This window comes from Aphelocoma coerulescens, chromosome 7 (genome assembly GCF_041296385.1).
Source record: "Aphelocoma coerulescens isolate FSJ_1873_10779 chromosome 7, UR_Acoe_1.0, whole genome shotgun sequence".
Taxonomy (NCBI): domain Eukaryota; kingdom Metazoa; phylum Chordata; class Aves; order Passeriformes; family Corvidae; genus Aphelocoma; species Aphelocoma coerulescens.
Genome location: NC_091021.1, coordinates 12,730,903 through 12,749,447, shown reverse-complemented (window position 1 = coordinate 12,749,447; position 18,545 = coordinate 12,730,903). Strand labels below are relative to the sequence as shown.

The following is an 18,545-nucleotide window of genomic DNA, read 5'->3' as shown; positions in this document are numbered from 1 at the left end:
GACTTTCCTTTCAAGCATGCAGTCCTTTTGTTTAAAATGATTGTGTGAAATTACAATGGTCAACATGAGTTGATTTTAAAACTGCAGAAGAGCTGAATCAAGAACATGGTAATGCACAATCAGGGTGCTGATGGTGACTCTACTCACAAAAATTAGGTTTTTTCCTCCCCTAAAACCCATTTCTGCATATTCCTAGTGCCCTAGTAGCATAATACAAAACAGTAAAGAATTTTTATGTACTAATTGCTAGTTAAACATAAAAGTGATACTACAAGTGAGGGGAATAAAGACAATAATCAGCTACCGCAAGATTGACCTACATTTGTTTTTTTTATTGATGGGAGGTGGGGGTTGGTTTGTTTTTGAGAGGCTGTGCAATACACATTGTTCTATTTCTGTCTTTTCATTCTGCACTGACACCTGGCACAAACTGTTCACTAGCACATGTGTGCTGCCTCTAAATAGAGTTCAAACACCACCATGCATTAAGACACACATTAAAAGCATTAGTTTAAGACAAGGGTTCACCTGCTTGGTCCTTGGCTTAGTGTCACACTTGCATTTTCTGTTCATGTGTTTCCTTTTATCCAGCTGGTTCTTTCAGCTTCTTGCTTTGAGACTTTCATCTTTGCTTCTGGATGGTTGCCATTCCTTTCCTACAGCCAGCCCTGGCAGAGCACTGTTTTTTCTCTCTTGTTGGCATTTGGTTTATTTTTTTAATCTCAGTCTTCTCTCAGCTAGGAGATTGAATTAAGGGAAAAACAAGGGAAGGGGGAAGGAAATAGTAAATGTTGCAGTGACACACAACCTGAGCAGGTGTGTGTGGATAATGTGGATATATGAGTTCGGGCCAACAGTGCAGATCTCCAGCCAGTGCTGCTCTGCTTATCCCTTTCAACACTCAGTCCAGAGCCCAGGGTGAGGTTTGTCCTTAGTGAAGATAAACTTACTGAAGTTTAAATTAGTTTTGTATAGGCTGCTAAATTTCCAGGATAAACTCAACATACTCCTCTAGATTTTAGCATGCATACCTTAGGAAACAGATCTAACCACATATGCTTAAAGTGACTTCTACAATTAAAACAAAAATATTTCACAGAGATTGGAAGGAAACACAGAGAAAGGAATACACTTCTAATGAAAACCTCATATCTCAGGAGTTTTCTCCTGCATTTTCTGACATTTCTGCAACAGAAAGCACTAGATAGGCACATGCACAGATTCCCCAAAGGAAAAAGACACACTTTTGTTACACTCTTGATTTAAATCTCGTTAATTATCAACTTGTTACTTAAATGTAGATATAACTTGAAGAATTCCAGAATTTTTAATGTTTTTCTCATTACTGAATTAATGGAGGGTACAAACCTATCTCCAAAATTGTGTGATGATAAACACGATTCTTAAAAAAGCAAACAACCCCTCCAAACAAAAACAAACAAAAGTCCCAAACAAGTGGTGGATGTGATTTAGGCTGATCTGCTCCATGACCTCACTGAAATTTCAGCATGTGCTCTTTTCCCTTGCTGTGGGGAAGGCAAAACGTTTTATCAGATTAAAACTTAATGAGAACTAGGTCAACACACTTCAGATTTCTACTCTCTGTCAGAATGGGGCTGCCAAGCTGGCCCTCACACACCCCAGTCCAGGGGTAAATGCAGTTTATGGATTATCACCCTGCTTGAATTTGAGAAGCACAAGGCTACAGTGAGCTGCACAGATACTTCATTAGCAAACAACAAGTTGTAGTAGCTTACGCTGCAATTTATATGCCAAAAAAAGCCCAATCAAGTTTGAATCACCAATTTTGTTTGATGTAAGGTCATTGGCAGAGATCTCAAATTACAGGCAAAACTTGGGTTGAAATTAATTGCTATGAAAACCAATTTAAATTGTCCTGTAAATTGCATGAAATAAGTGGTTTTTAAGCTGCCAGTGAGAAGCTGGCTAAGTCTGGTCTAGGAAAGACAGCTGCTCAGTCTGGATAAGTCTATCAAGCCATCCAAATCAAGACATGTACTGTATGGAATGTTGAAAATGTAATTCAAGCCACAAAAATGTAAATTTCTGTACCAATTTCAATAGTCATACTCGAAACTTCAAAATGTTGATTTTCCATGTCTTTGCAATTTATTCCATTGGACACCTAGCAGCCTGTGACCAACGGGGGATCTCTGTACAAGTTTAAAATACTGTAGAACTAAATAAACATTTAAATAAATGCTCTGTGATTAGTACTGACACTTTCAGCCTATAATGTATCATTGAAGCAAAGAAATTTCTTCAAATGTTTGAAATGACCTCTGGATGCAAACCAGAACTCACAAAAAGCTGTATGGAGAAACACGATAAACAAATTATATTAAAACATCGCTATAATCTATATTGCTTATCCAAAAGGGTCCCCCTCATCACACTTCCTACTATCTATGGTCTATAAATTTAGAACAGGGAAGTAGTGATCTTAATCAGACCACAGCTGTTCTAAACTGCATGTGAAAGACAGCTGAAATCCCTTGGAAGAGCCTGCAGGAAATGCTCAGTGAATTAATTCCTCTCCTTTAACTCTCTCTCTATCCCAGTTCTTGAAAACTGTTCAAGTCTGTTACACACACATGCACAAACCAGAAGTCTCTCATGGATTTCTGCTCTCAAGACAGGTCAAAACAACAGCTGACAAAGTGCAGAAGAAATACTGGAAATTGAAACATTCACCAAAGAATGAAGATGAATATGTGGTAACATCTGATGCAGAGCTGGATGACAAATTAATGATAAACCTAGGGACCATGAGCAGAGTCAGTATGAATTGATAGGTAGAATATGAATACATGAAAACGGATTGTTCTCTCTGCCAATAACAAGTACTAGTTACTTTCAACAGGGCAGCCTCAGTCTCCTGTATCATTTAAAAAGCCCAAAAAACAGTATCAAGTGTTAGAACAACATTATTGTTTTCCGAAGCTGTTCAGCACCAGAGAGGAAGACCATCTCAAGGCATTTTCCACTCCTGGTGTCACCACCATATCTGCACACACTTACATTTGGTGGAACAGCTTAGCAGATCTGAGCTCACTGCAGTAACCAAAGGGTTACCACAGAGTCTAGCAGCCAGGCTGAGAATTCTTTGTCATATGGACTTGTTTGGGAATTGGGAGGATGACAACAACAAATAAGCTATACTCTCCTTTTTTAAAGCACTTGCAGCATTGAAGGCTACTGGTTGACACGAATTCCTCATTTGTGTGATTCCAAGCCTTTGGCACACTGCTGATTGAACAGTGGATGCGGACACCCAGAACCATCTGCTCAAAACATGGACTTTGAACCAAAGTCTGAAAGGTGTGCCATGGGTGTGCACTAGTGGGAAGTGTTGTTCATACTATAATGCTTGGGATTCACAACAAACATGTTTTCTAATCTCCCCTGTTAAAGCCACTAATTTGTTTTCTAATTTAAAGAGCAGAAATTTCCATCTCTCTCCCATTCTTTTCATCTCAGGTTTTGCACCAACTTTAGCCCAAGTGTGCAAAGGTTTGTGTGAATTTGAAAAAACTTTTTGATCTTAAAAGAAAAAAAAAAAAGGTCAAAATTTGACAGAATTTCCCTGAGTTCCACTGGAGAGATCTTATCTCTCAGGTCTTGGATTGGTAGTTTGTTATTCTGGTGAATTCTGAGCATAGGATGAGGTGTTAGAATTTGCTGGCAGTAGGTTTTTAATACTTGGAGTAGGGATCAAGAATACTTCTTGGTGTTACACAAAAGATCTTGTTTCCATCTTACATCAACATGCAAATGGTCCTCTTGATATAAGCACAGCATTTGAAAGAACCATGGATTTAACAATCATAATGTTTTGCCTTTAGGTTAAAGAGCATACAGAGACCTTCAGTGGATATTCTCTGCTGCTTCTCAGAACAGTATTTATCTCCTGCAGCTACAATACTGAACAAAGTGTTCCCTAGATCTAAACAGCACAAATTTAAACAGATCCTGGTTTCAGTTCACCTGCTCTAATTCCAGTTAATACAGTGAAGCCCATCCAAATCAATGGCATTAACACAGATTTACAGAGGAACTTATATGCAGCCTACCTGCATGTAATTTATAATCAGATCTTATATCTTAATGTAGCTGAAAACTGAGTCAGAACCAGCCTCCAAAAAAAAAATCGAATACTCCATGTCAGTGAAGCCTTTTCTGACAGGAAATAAATAAGATTTGTCTTCATAGTAACTAAGCTTTGGACAGAATGGTGAGGGGGAGGAGATGATGGTTTTTCTGCCCTTCTAATCCAATCTATTTAAACAGAGGAATCAAAGCAACAGATGTTTAGTATGGCACTGGCGCCACAGAATCCGGCATGAACTCACCGAAGATAAGGAGAGTACAGTCTCCTTATTTCAGTTTTCCAGTCTCTAGGCTTCTGGGATTTAAATGTGCAAGTCCAAATGGTCCTGTTAAAAAGAAGCCATGACTTTTGCAGGGAGAGCAGTTTCCAAGCTGTGCACCACCCCACCACGCTGAACCTCTGCAGTATCTATAGGTATTGCTTGCTACCTGTAAACAGAGGATTATGAGACAAATCAGACCAGGTCATTCTTGAGAATAATAATATTATACTACATACCAGAGAAGTTCTGTTTTAAGGAAAGAAATCTATATTTCTAATATTTTCTCAGCCTGCTGCAGTTCAGTGCAGCAAAAGAAAAATATTTTCATTTTTGGAATGTCTGAATTGTAATCTCTTATATCTTGGCTGACATATTGGAAGGTAATAATTTTGCTTAGCTAGCTCGAGTATTGCTTTTGCCATTTCCTACCATCCTTCTGTATTTATTTTTTATAATTTACAATACAACAGTGTGTTAATAGGGCTGCTATTTTAAAAAGTTAGAGAGAAACGTAAGTTTTTGTTTCTCTCTGCAGCAGTTTCTTCTTGCCATTTACCCTCCTTATTTTGCTACCTGCTCCATGTTTTACAAGCAAAGTATCTAGTTTCTTATTCACCATAGGAGTATCAAGAAGGTAAAAGTCTTCCTCTTTTTAAAGAGAATTTTAGGCTAACACTCCAATATAGCAGACACTCTGGGTTCCTAATGCATTGCCACTGAATTTCTCTTCCTACACACGTTTCTAACTCCATTGTGACAACAGGGCCCTGGCAGCAGGCAGTATTTGCCTTTGACACACCTTTTTGTCATTTACCTTTACTCTGCATATGCCTGTGCTGTTAAGTTTTCCCCCCATCCTTAGAGGAATTCCAAGCACCTGAAGGCCAGGGGTGAGTTAAAAGGCAGCACAGCTGATGCTCAGTGATTAAGCAGCAGCCCGGGTTGCTGACATCAGTCCGGCACCACCAGCAGGGCGCTGGGAGGAATCACCGCCCACAGTCAGATGCCTGCGCACCTGTGGCTGAAGCCACCACCCGTTCTCCGGGAGCCAATCCTCCCTCTGGACCCGTGCTCACAATTACTCTTGATGAAAGGCACAGGGAGCTTGGACCACCACTCTTCTGTGACTTTTGTCTTGATTGCACTTCATAAACTGTCTACAAGTAGCACTCAGCACTTTTCAGTAGTTAAGTTTGACTCTTGTTTCTGTTCTTTTTGTTGCTGGGAAGCTTGATTGCTATGAGATTAACAGAGCACTTCTGTATTTTTAATTTTCTAGTTGTACATTCATACTGCTTATTTACATGCTTACATATTTAATAGTTTAACTGATTATGTCCACAAAATAATAAATCAACAATTTGCATCTAAAAAGCGTTATTTTTTACGTGATCTCTCATTCAAATGGCCTGTATAGATACCTACTACTGAGTAGTGGAATACTGATGGGGACTTTATGGTACAATATATAGCAAAAAGCTTATCCTTGTTTCAGGTTCTTCTTTCTTTTCTCCTTCTTTTTAGCATTCTTATTATTTAAATAAGTACTGAATATGTAACATTAGGGATATATAATAACTCTCTCTCCCTAGATAGATATTTATATAGTGTATAACATCAGGGTACATTAAAACATTTATGGTCTGCTGGGGCAGTCACTGCTTCGGATTGACCACTGAGAGATTAGGTTTGAGATTTGATGAAAAAATTAATTAATGCTGTCTTTTCACAACTAGAAGAATACAAAGTCCTCTGTTAAATATTCAATCTAATTATATTTTGCAGGGCCTACTACCAAAGCTGTAATTGTAATGAAGAAGGAATTTTATAATGCTTGAAAATTTCAATAGAACATTATACTGAAAAACAGTAATTATGGATTAAAAAAGATTTTTTGTCTTTCCAATTAAAAAATTAAATGCCAGCATAATAATATGTAATTGCTCATGTGCTATTCATTATAAATGATACAGTGGAAAATGACTACTAAAGTGGAAACTTTGTGGAAAAGAAATTGCCCCTCCATTATACCTTCACCTCTTAATTCTTTAAAAAAAAAACCAAAAAGCCCCACCACAACCACCTTGGGATAGCAAAATCAATATTTTGCAGATCTGCTAAGAACATTTATGGGAAATGGGTTTGAAACTAATATTTAAAATTACATTACAACTGCATAGCCTTCCCAACTGCTGCTTGCTGTTTGTAATGGGCATTTCAAGTGTTAAACATTAAAAATTCTTTTAAAATGCTTAACAACATATACATAAGTTTATGTACACAAGTGGTTTCTCATTTATTTTTAACTTCTTGCATTTTGTGTTATTTTGGGAATTATTTAGATGTATACTATAATTTACATATAAACCTATTTAGATATTATAATTTTTTCCTAAGCTTCCATGAGTCTCAAGACAAAGAACAGAAAATTTACCTTTATAAAATTCCTGGAAACATTACTGGGAACATCTTCTTAAATCCCAGAGTTCAATTAAAGACATTTTAGTAGAAACCCAGCAAAACCCACCATGTTTAATAAAATGGTAAAACACTCACATTCGTCTTCCTTCATAGCATGCCTGTATATCCCTTAACCATTTTTTCTTCCCAATGCTTATAATTTCACCATTGTTCCATATAAAGTCTGATATGTACAGTAGTGACTTATTTTTTTAATTCACTCTTCCCCCAACCCCAGGTACCCCACATCTAACTAACTGTAAATGTCAAAATCTGAAGGTCATCTTATGCACCTTAGCAGTTTGAACATGGTGGTTCTGCCACCCTCAGAGTTCTCATGATAAAAATAGTCAATAAATTGGAATTGCCACACATTTTATTTTTCAATTACTTTTTTTTTATACCCATATCTGAGGAAGGAAATAAGGTAGGGCTCTTGTCAATGTCTCAGGCAGATCACAATGCAAGTGAAGCTGGAAAAAGGACAGGTGTCAAGGGCAAGGTCTTCAATTTTATTTTTTTTAGTAGTCGCCATTCACTCAGTTGAATGCACTGCTGTTAATTCAATTGAAGGTATTGAATGATTGCAAGTGCAGGATGCAGAGGTATTTGGAGGGACACATGTCAAAAGCAGAAGCTATTTCATACTTGAAGAGAAAACCACTTTGCTAAACTCTGATGTCTGTCAAGTACAAGCTCACAGGTGTTGAAGATGTGGTGCTAAATGGGAGCTCTGCCCCTCTCTTCCCCAGCTCACGCTGTGTGCCTGCTCTGTGTCTTTCCCACGCATCCTTCTCCTGCTCAGACTGGGCTGTGCAAGCACATCAGAACAATTGCCAGTATAAACCCACCCAGAGATGCATCAAATCCCAAACTCCAGCCCCATGGGCTGACACTTGGCAAAGCCCTGTGCAGTTCTGTGGGAGGGATCTCACTGCTCAATAAGCAGCAGCTGTTGTTACACAATCCAGCTGTTCTTGGACATTTTCATCAACAGACTGAAGGGAAGTTCAATGCAACTCCTGGGCAGATAGACACACACCTTGCTATCAAAAACAAATTCTTCCCCCACTTGTCTACTATGAGTTGGCAAGAGCAGAGGAGTCATTACCGTATGACTTTTTAGTTCTATTTATATTCAGAATGCTGGGAATTCCAGTTTAAAAAAATTGGCATTGCCTAAGTTGGTATTTGCAGTGTTCTGATGCACTGCTGTCCACAAGCAGGCAAACAGGTTCCTCTTATTGCTGTAAACTCAGAGCTGCTTTTATGGAACATGCATCTCTGGTACTTTTACACTTTGGGGCATAGAATGGCAGAAAATCAACTTTATGTATCACCTTCCAGCTTAGCATTTATTACTGTTCTTGCTGTGTGGTAAAAAGGCAGTGAGGGGCAGCCTGTGTGTGAAAGCTGAAAAACATGAAGACTAAAGTCTTAAATTTTACTATTTTGTAGTTACAGTCAGTCCACTTCTCCCACATTTCCCCAAAACATTGGGCTCTTGCATAGTTTTACTCTTTTTACTTCTTTTACATTCACGTTGGTCTTTGTTTCACCTTTGGCAGGAACTACCAACATTCTGCCATAAAACTACAATATTTGATGCCCTCTGGAGCACAGAGAAGCAAGGCTGTGGATGAAAAATGAATCCCACAAGTTGTATTCCTGACAAGAGGAGGCAAAACGGAGAATTCTAAAAAGTAAACATTCACTCATCCATACAAGTACTGTCTACACTACAGGAAGTACTGGTTGCCAACAAGTTCACCATGATTTAAGTGGATGCAAAGACGTGTCACCAGTAGTTAAAGTACATACTGAGGTATTTACTGTATCTCAAGAGGGAGCTCAGCAAATAAAATAGAACTAAACAAATCCCCTCCACACCTGGAGAACAAACCCCTGTTGTTCTCTGTATTTGTTATTAAAACTGAAGAATGTGCTTAACACCATGAACAAGTCACCATAAGAGAAACCTTGCAACAACTTTCTTACTCATGTAGACACTTGCCTTCCAAAAGCCTCTCCTCCATCTTCTGTCTCTCCAGCAGTTACTCTTTTAAGTGCTTTTTCTGAGCAAACAAAAGGGTGAAGGAGAACTTTTTTCTCTTTTCTACCTGAAACACTCTCCTCCAGGATGACAGTGTAATTATATGCAAAGTGCTCAGTTAAGATTCTGCAAAAGAAAATGGATCCAAGCCAAAACTGCACATCTACTACTAGGTTACTGTAGAAGATTACCTTCACTCCTCAGTTTTCACTTTTAGGAAGTGAAGAAGCTATAATTACTATTTGGTATTTCTACATTTTTCTCCAATAAATGGTCAATGTCTGTGGAATAGACATGATCATATTATATAAGCACAAAACCCCTCATAACAATAGAAATCAGTAGGACTGGGACATATTCCAAGTTGTTTTAAATTCACAGATTCTCTAATCAGAAACTGTTGCAGGTAGTAAGAGTCAAAGACTGATCTCTTTTTGCCTTTGCATGTTCCAATTTTCACAGGTTTAGATGCAGATGGAAGGAAGGGTTACCAAATCTGACTTTGAGAAGCTGAAGGGGTGCAGGCCAGAAGGTGAACCTGCTCCAAGGCAGTCACTGTACCTGTTGTCACATTCCCTGTCAGTCTATCAGGCATCTGCTGTATCCAGACCCCTCCTGCTCACCTTCCTTTAACAATTTCTCATGACTGAGCATGCATCTTCCCATGGCAGGTATGGATGCTGCCTTTGTCTGTCTGCCTGCAGGAATAACCTCTCCTGAACTGCAGTCTTGCACAGTTTACTCATCTTTTTCAATCAAAGAGAGCAAATGTAACTTCAGTAATTAAACATTTATTTTCAACTTAAAAAATAAAATATGAAGAATTCTGCAGAGCCTTCTAGGAAGCAACACCAGGAAAGGCTAAACCCTAATTCCTTGTCTTCCTCCAAGCAAACAGATTCTGTGCTCATTCACCTTTGAATATTCCAATTATCCTTCTATCCAAAAACTACATGCACAAGTACTTGGACACGAGAACTGCATGCTCAGTAGAGTTTTCCAATTTTAGAATATGTGAAGCTTTATGAAGAAATGGCTACAAGACTGGATTGTAGTTTCAAGACTGAGATGTCATATACTTTTTTAAAAGTTAATCAAATAGGAAGCCAATTTGAGATCCACATACTGTAGAACCAGACAGTTAAACAAAATGAAAATAGCAGCCAGCTTTAAACTAGTTCAATGAACTCTTTGCCTCCCTTAGTAACCTCTCTGTGATTCTGTGAAATAACTCAGCTCATGTCCAGAGCCCTTGAACAGTCTGTGGACTCCCATCCATATCATTCTGTTGCAAGGAGGCAAATTTCCTTTATACCAAGAGAGTGGCTTTCTTACAGATGCAAAGTCTCAGAAAAGGAGAATGATGAATTCAGCACACTCAAGGTCATTCCCCATGGTCATTTGCCAATGCATACAAAAATGCAGAACATTTATTCTCCTTCTCCCTCACTTTTTCCTCTTTTAAATCTCTCTGGCCATATTGTTTATTAAAATTCCACCTATAAAAGTATTTTTATGGAATTAAGAAATCCGACGAAATTAGTACATGGCTATACAGCATTGTAACTTAGAAAATGGAATCTTCTTAAGTGTGACCAAAATTTTGGCATACCATCATCTTCCTGAGGAAATACAAACAGTCCCAGTGTTACAAAGTACAACCAGAATTTCCGTAAGATTTTTTAAACACATCATTGAAACTATTTTTACAAGCAGAAACTTGAGAGAACATCATCATTACACATCACGCACTGGAAGAATCAATAAATTGGAGAGCTGGAACAATAGGTCAATGTGTTCTTTCTTTCTCAAGAAAGATTTTGCCCTAGCCATTACAGAAGTCTCCCTTAAGCAACCCCAGTGAAGAATGTGGAGAGAAGAAAGATGACATTTCCAGAAATATCAGTAAGCAACAAGCACAAAAAATAAACTGCACTCTAGAAGAATCATAAACATTCTGTAGATGTTTCATTAGAAAGGAAATAGCTGCTTCCCAGAATTCTTGAAAAAAACCCTCTCAACTTAAAAAAAGACTAATTCTAATCTTCTTCTTCAACTTGCAGTCTTTCATTTCATTTCATTTCTTTTTCACATTCTAAACACACATTTTACAGTGTGTCTCATCTTTTACCTGGATAACTGAATTACCAGGAACAGAAAAGTTAACACTTAGCTTATTAAATACTTGAAACACCTAAGATAGTTTTTCTGTAGATTGAATGCTAGAGTTTAAAGATGCAGAACCATGGTGGTGGGGTCACAAATGATTGCTGTTTATCTTGGACCACCTCACCCACAGTGCCAAGCAGTTCCCTCTGTGCACAGGACTCACATCTCCAGCCCTTAAAACTGAAAGCCCACAACTTACTCATCCTCTCTAAAGTGCAACTCCAACTCTCAGGGTTTGAAGCACATCAGAGGTGACCACCCCAGCACTGGCAATGCAGCACTGGGGTAGAGTTGGCAAACACAAGAAATTGGCTGTTTTCACCTGATCCCCATTTGGGAGGGAAGGCAAAGAAAACAGTTTTGTTTTTATTCAGATTTCAATAGCAGCTGTCTAAAAGCTGCTCAGCAGTTTGGAATGTCAGAAGTAGTCCCTTTGGAGCTGGATTAGAGGGAGATGGAGACAGCCAAGAGCACTAGGCAGATAGCTGTGTAACCATGGAGTAAAACTTACTGCATATTCACAGATAGAAAGAACCTATTCTCTGTCACATACAGCTCACCCCCAAATCTTGCAAGCAAGGCCTAAACCAAACTTATTCTTTAGGATTGTCTAATCTACTTTCACTAAATAACTGTATAAGATGTACTGGTACAAGAACGCTAAAAATAAATCTGCCAGTCTTATTGGAGGGGAAGCTACAATGTCTGCAAGCCAACAAAAATAACAATTTTGCATTCTACTCACAGTTCAGGAAAAATATTCATGTTTGCCAAATAAAAAAAACGACAAAACTGATGGGAACGGAAAATATTTTCATACTGAAAGAGGATATTACAAACAATGGAGATTCAAAGTCAAATGTCTCTTTCTCCTTTTTAAAGGAACTTTCTGAAATACAACACCCAATTTTTGCAAGAATGATGTAACCTTTAAACAATACTACTCCAAATACTTTGTCATCTAACTTTTTTTATAATTATTTAACAAATTACGATGGAGCTGACCCACCCATGCATACACATTTGAGAATTTCTTCTGGCCTCCTGGCTTTAATTTTCAGCCCTTCTGGCAGTATTGGAAAAACTGAAGAAGAGCTGAAAATCTCAGGCCTACTCTTATTTCAGGAGTTATTCCAGAAGTTCAGAATACAGAAATTCAATGAAGAAACAATGTGCAGATAAGCAAGCCTGATGATTCTCAGATTTAAGCCCAGAAAATGGTTAAAAAAAAAAAAAAAAAAACACAAGAAAAATTGTCTGTAACACCTGTACTCAAAACTACTTTTTGACATTTCCTACTATTATTCTTCATAAGAGAGGGTAGGTGGAACATCTTTTCCATGAGATCAGCCTAAATATATACCCTAGGGCTGATCTAGACAGCACCTAGAAGTACCTGCAGAAAGATCACTGTTTTGGGGTCACTTGGTCTGTTCAGCTGGAAAAGAGGAGGCTGAGGAGAGACCTCATTGCAATGACAACTTCCTCGTGAGGGGAAGACGAGGGGCAGCACCAATCTCTTCTGTCTGGTGACCACTGACAGGATCTGAGGGAATGGCCTGAAGTTGTACCGGGGAGATTCAGGTTGGATATTAGGGAAAGGTTCTTCACCCAGTGGAAAAGGCTTCCCAGGGAAGTGATTACAGCACCAAGCCTGACAGAGCTCAAGAAGCATTTGGACAATGCTCTCATGCACATGGTGTGACGCCTGGGGATGGTGCTGTGCAGGGCCAGCAGTTGGACTCTGTGACCTTTGTGGTCCCTTCCAACTCTGGATATTCTATGATCCTATATAAACCATCATTCCTCTCCTCTATCCAAGATGGTTTGAAAAACCCAACTGTTCTGTACTGAAACATGGTAACATCATTAATATTTTCCACACAAAGTGCTGCAAGAGGAAAAGGAGGAGGGAGTGTTTCAGCCTGCAAGACCAGGAGTCACCCAGCCTAAGATGGTAGCACACATTCTCAAATGCTTCCAGTCAAAGGCACATGCATGATAATCTCCTGCAGAAGAGAGGAACAGCTGGCTAATTAACACATTAGCCACACACAATGTTAGGATGAATCAAACCAGCTACAGCTTTAAAAGTCCCAATACAGCTCCAGACAGGGAAAGCTTTGCTCTGCCCTCTGTATAGCAGCCAACAAGCTCATTCTATGCTACTTGCAGAATCAGTTACTCCAAAGCATGAAAAAATTTCTGCAGACCCTGGACTTTCAAATGAGAACATGCACTCATTTAAGAAATGCCAATTGAAATCTAGCAGCCACCAAATGAAAACTTCACTACTTATAGAAATTAATTTTTCATCTTGAAAGTAGGTTATGATACAGTTATCTAAGTTTACACATAAAGACATTACATCCCACTGTCCTACTTTACACATTGCTAAGTTTTGCAGGAGAGAAAACTAGAAAACTGAAAGAAGTAAAATTCTGTTGTGTTTTGGCAACTAGAAAATTGAAAGAATACAACTAGTCAATTCCCAGTATATCAGGATAATATTCTGGGAATCTGGATCTCTTACTAAGTCCTGATTCTTTCAGCATTGAAGAGATCAGCCAGCAAAGTGAAAATACATTCTTAAGTATTGGGTTCAGAATTTTATAATTTGAATGCACACTCTTCAAATATACACTTTAAAATACTGATCCAAGTTGCTCTTATTAGACAAAGATAATAAAAATCAGAAATAGGCTTGGACTGAGTCAATTAAACTGAATTCTTGTAGACTTTCCAGTAAATCCACTAAAAAAAATTTTCATTTAAATGTTAGGTGCAACTTTCTTGTATGCAATAAAGTTCTAGTGTTCCTCAAATCTGTATTAGTACTTCAGCAAAAAAAAAAAAAAAGTAAGAATGATCATCTCTAATTCTTACAATAATCATAGGTCTTGTAAAGCATGTTTTAAAATGTAACATATGTAGTGTTCAGCACTACAATAAAATCAGAAAGGGATAATAGCTGATGCAGTTAATAATATCTGCTGTGGCATTATTTCCTTAAGCTGTTCAGAGGAAAGACAAAATTCAAACAACTGGAATAAGTACTAATTTATAATAACAGTCACCACAGGGTAGCCTGTGCCTTGCACTAAATCTAATAGCTCATATTTTACAGCATCTTAGTCAACATCCAATTCACTACTTTCCAAAAAGTTATTAGCAAAAGTGATAACATCTGAATTTGCAATGGAAAAATGAATCAAGATAGGACCTCTAGTCCTACTGATCTTTTAGGCTCCCACAAATTCATTTTCCTCTCTTTCAGAGGTCAACCATATTTTGCACTTCCCAGTGAAAGCACTACAGTACAATGTCAGACAGCAGTACTACACTCTTGGCTCAGGGAGAGAATTTGTTCTTTACTTTGCATGCTTTAAGTCCCACTATTGCTAGAAAAGTGCCAGTAAGAGAAGGGAAAAAAGTAACATAAACACTCTTATCACACACTGGCTGTACCCAACCTCATGTGATGGAACTCATGCTGAAGGATGGAGAAAACGTTCAAGCAGAGTGCTTCTACTGAATTATGAAATATTTTTTGGTAAGAAACACCAAGTTTGTACTTTATTAAGACCCCAATTCTAGGTGATCTGAGACATTCCTTGAGTTGCATTCAACATGTGAAGCAGCTCAATCTACCACTTCATAGCATGTACCAATCAACTCAAGTTAGGCCAGCTCTCCCAGTCTGTTGAGACAACTACATACACTTCAGTTACTTTTTGTCTGTCTACAGATACATCCTGAGGTCAATTTAAATATTTTATTATTTTAAAAGGTCTTATTGCATTTAACAACAAACATTATCTTTTTTCCTAGCTGTTTAGAATAGTATCAAAACTGTATCAACATAGTTCAATATTTTTGCAGATCTGGATCTCCTTTCAAGCCCAGATACCACTGGATATTCAGCAGATAAACTGCTTAATGTTTAGATAGTTATCCTATGGGCAAATATTGACAGTATTTTATTACAGTGGTCTTTAAAACAGACTAATTTCATTTTACTATTATAAAAAGTGTTTAACATCCTGCTAGAGACACACACCATCATCTGGCATGATGGTGGGCATTTAAGTTCCAAGAAGAACAGCATTAAAGGATCCTACTATGAGTTTTAAGAGAAAAATCAGTCTCTTAACACCTTGGGTTTGGGACATTTTGGAGCTGTTTGAAAGCCTATTAAATTCGTATGGTTCAATGCAGATAAGTGATGATTTGTGATGCATCACAGAGGATAAAAAGGCAGGGGGGTAACTAGATCTAGCTAATTATTTTTTATGCCATGGCTTTCTAAAAATAAAATCCCTGGGGTTACCAGGCAAATACTAGTTCCAGGAAAATACTCCAGGGCATACAAAGGATTCTTTTTAATTGTTCTGTCTTCAAGGAATCACATGCTTACAACTGACACCTGAGACAGCAAAACTGTATTTGGGACATAAAAGTGGATGTGATGATGGTATCATATCCCAACCCTGAGAAAGCCATGAATTTTAGTTTTTCATAGAATCATATAACGGCTTTGATTGGAAGGGACCTTAAATACTGTCTTTTTCCAATCCCCCTGCAGTGGGCAGACCAGGACCAGTGCACTAGACCAGGTTGCTCAAAGCCCAGAAGTTGGGGCATCCACAACTTCTCAGGGCACTTTGAAAGCTTTAGAATTGTTCTGCTGACTATCTGTAATTTCCCAGGACCTTCTTTGGCAGCAAAGGTGAGACTGAGCACAGGTTCTGTGTTTTCCACTGCAGTTAGAATACAAACACAGTTTACCAAAAAAGAGGCATGGTTGAAATCTTGATATTGCCAAAGAAACACACAAAACAGCCATCCAGATTAGGCCAGGATGTAGCCCTTTTATGAATTTGCCCATGAGATGCCTCTGCCTTAGCTTGCAATTAACTTCTTGCAGCACCAAAACCAGCATCAACCATTTGAGGGTTTCAGTAAGCCCAAGGTCATGGAGAATTACAATGCAGGAAGCAGTTTGAAAATTTCTTTTTAGTTTATGCAGACTCCAGCTGCTCTTGCCTTTCTGATCCTGTCATTTCTGACTGCACAGCAGTGGGTTTTAAAAGCTATTTTGACTGGGGTTGTGGCTCTAAAAAGAGATTTATGGAACTACTGAAAGGGCTATGAAAGGAAAGAACAGATATGTAGGCAATACAGCTTTAAACAAGCATTGCAACTGAACACATTTGTGAAACATGCTTTTTGAGTAGCTGCATTTGATGCTGTCCAGAGATTGCAGCTTAAGATCAGAATCAACCTGTATTGTGACTCCTGAACTCAGGGACCAGCTGCTTTCCATGGGCTGGGCTTACTGTATGGATGCACATGGGAGATTTGGGATGGCAGCTGTTACACACCTGCAGGAGAATGCTGCCATCCATCCTGCTCTTGGAGCAAGGACAGCTCCCTGCAGTTTTATTTTAAGGAATTTGTTGGAACTTAGCAAACACCTCCCAGAAACCTGAAGATTAGCTTTATGGACTGAAGACATTGCTTACAACTTGAATCAAAGGTCGTTACAAAAAGACCATTTTCTGTGTGAGGAAAGGGAATTGTTCCATTGAAACTGTAGCATTGGACATGCTACAAAACAACCTCTTAACGAGGAATTAAATATCTATAATTCACAAAATGTTGAGAATATCTAAAAAAAACTTCCAGAACAACCCTAGACCAAAACTAGCTCTATTTAAACAGGAAATAGAAACAAAAACTTCATCTCAAGAGAGAAGTAACTCAAATTGTAAATCAAATTCTGCTGTAGCCCTTCAACTATTCTATGCAGCACCTCACTACATCTTGCAGCTGAGCAGTGCTTCTATGATTTCTGTATATAGAAAAGTATTTTTCAGACATGATTAAAATCTTGCAAAAGCCACACAGAAGATTTGGGCTAGGCCAGGATGTACCTTCTTTGCTAATTTGTCCAATACAAGATGTTGTAGGTCAAGTTCTGTCCTAACTTGCAATTAACTTCAGAGATTTGGAAAGATGAAGGGCAAAGAGAACACATTCTTACCTGCAGCCTGCCTGACACACACAGCCAGATTAATTTTGGCAGTGCTCACTGTTCAGCTACTTGCAGTGGACACCCACTAGCAGGAAGCACAGAAACCTCCCTAACAGCCATTTCCATCAACAGGGAAATTAGTGTTTATAGTGAAGCAGTGTTTACAGTGGTCAGCTACACATCTGTAATTGGGAAGGCATCCACAACAAACTGTGCAAACTGTTTCAATCAACAGCTTAATCACAGCAGTTACACACCCATGCTCATAAGTGTAGGAATTAATGAACAGTGTTCTACTTTGCTTGCAGTAATGAGGTTTTAATCTACTACTGAATTTTTTATTTACTACAAGCAAAGTCACTGCAATGTGCAATTGCTATTGACCACAGACATGCTCCTACATCGATACAAGCATCAGTTACAGGGCCATGGCCTAGGTTACATGAAACAGGGCTCTGTAAACAGACAGTGCAGGAGGAGGCAGATCAGGCTTGTTTGGCAGGACTAAGACTTGAAAAAAAGGGTATATGCAGTGGTGGTGAAGCCAGCCTCTTTCAAGTGTGGGAGAACTTCACCTAAATTATCTCCTCCATCCTATTCTAACCTGTGTCTGCAGCACACAGCATTTAACCAGCACACGTCTGGCAGAGAACAGTGCTTCTGTAAATGCTGTACACAGATGAAACAGTGTTAGACAGTAGCCCTTCACATGTTCTGAAGTCTGGGTGGGATGACTATCTTGTACAAATTCCAAATGCTGAGTGGAGAGCCAGGAGGAGGCAAAAGGACAAGGGAATATGATAAAAAACAAGAAGCCTTAGCTTACCACTTCTATAGTAATTTGCTATGCAGTCAGACCTAACTCCAAGAAAAAACTGAGATACCTGAGAAATCCTCCTAGCAGTCTGTTATCCCTTACAGTCCGAAGGAAAAAAAAAGAGCAGCTATTTAACTGAGGAACGTAACTGCTCATAAGGAAAACAGGGAATCAAGAATTGGAAAACTGTCATTGCTCACCACAGAGTTGCTCTTTCCATTCTCTTTGTCTTCATAGATGATCTTCATCATCTTCTTAATGTCTCTTGCAGTTTACCTATATATAATGCAAGGTGTGAAGATGTTTTGAACACCAGACGTATTTACAGTAAGATCATCCTTACGTGCACAAAACCATAAATACCAGATTTCTAATCAGTAGGAAGAAATAGTTTCCTGGGGAATGAGGTCACAGCCTATTTAATAAAGAATCAGATCCTGTTCATGTAGAGACAGGCAAACATCCATAAACAACTGAACAGGTAAAAAAGACTAAAATGTGACAAAGCATTAAATACTCCAGACTTGATTGGCTGTGAATTTCTCTTTTACATTTCAGCCAAGTGGTTTCCTAGTTAGGTGCAAACTGACCCATGGACTCTGGCTGTGAAAAGCA

At 38.5% G+C, this 18,545-nt stretch overlaps 1 long non-coding RNA gene across 1 annotated transcript; it reads right to left on the bottom strand.

The window, feature by feature from the left end:
- Window positions 1–395: 395 nt before the first annotated feature.
- LOC138113422 (uncharacterized) lies at window positions 396–5,081 on the bottom strand. The gene is made up of 3 exons (XR_011152159.1): window positions 5,011–5,081; window positions 4,374–4,560; window positions 396–737 (listed from the first exon to the last, which is right to left on the bottom strand). It is a non-coding gene; the product is annotated as an uncharacterized lncRNA (long non-coding RNA).
- Between the last annotated feature and the right edge of the window lie 13,464 nt (window positions 5,082–18,545).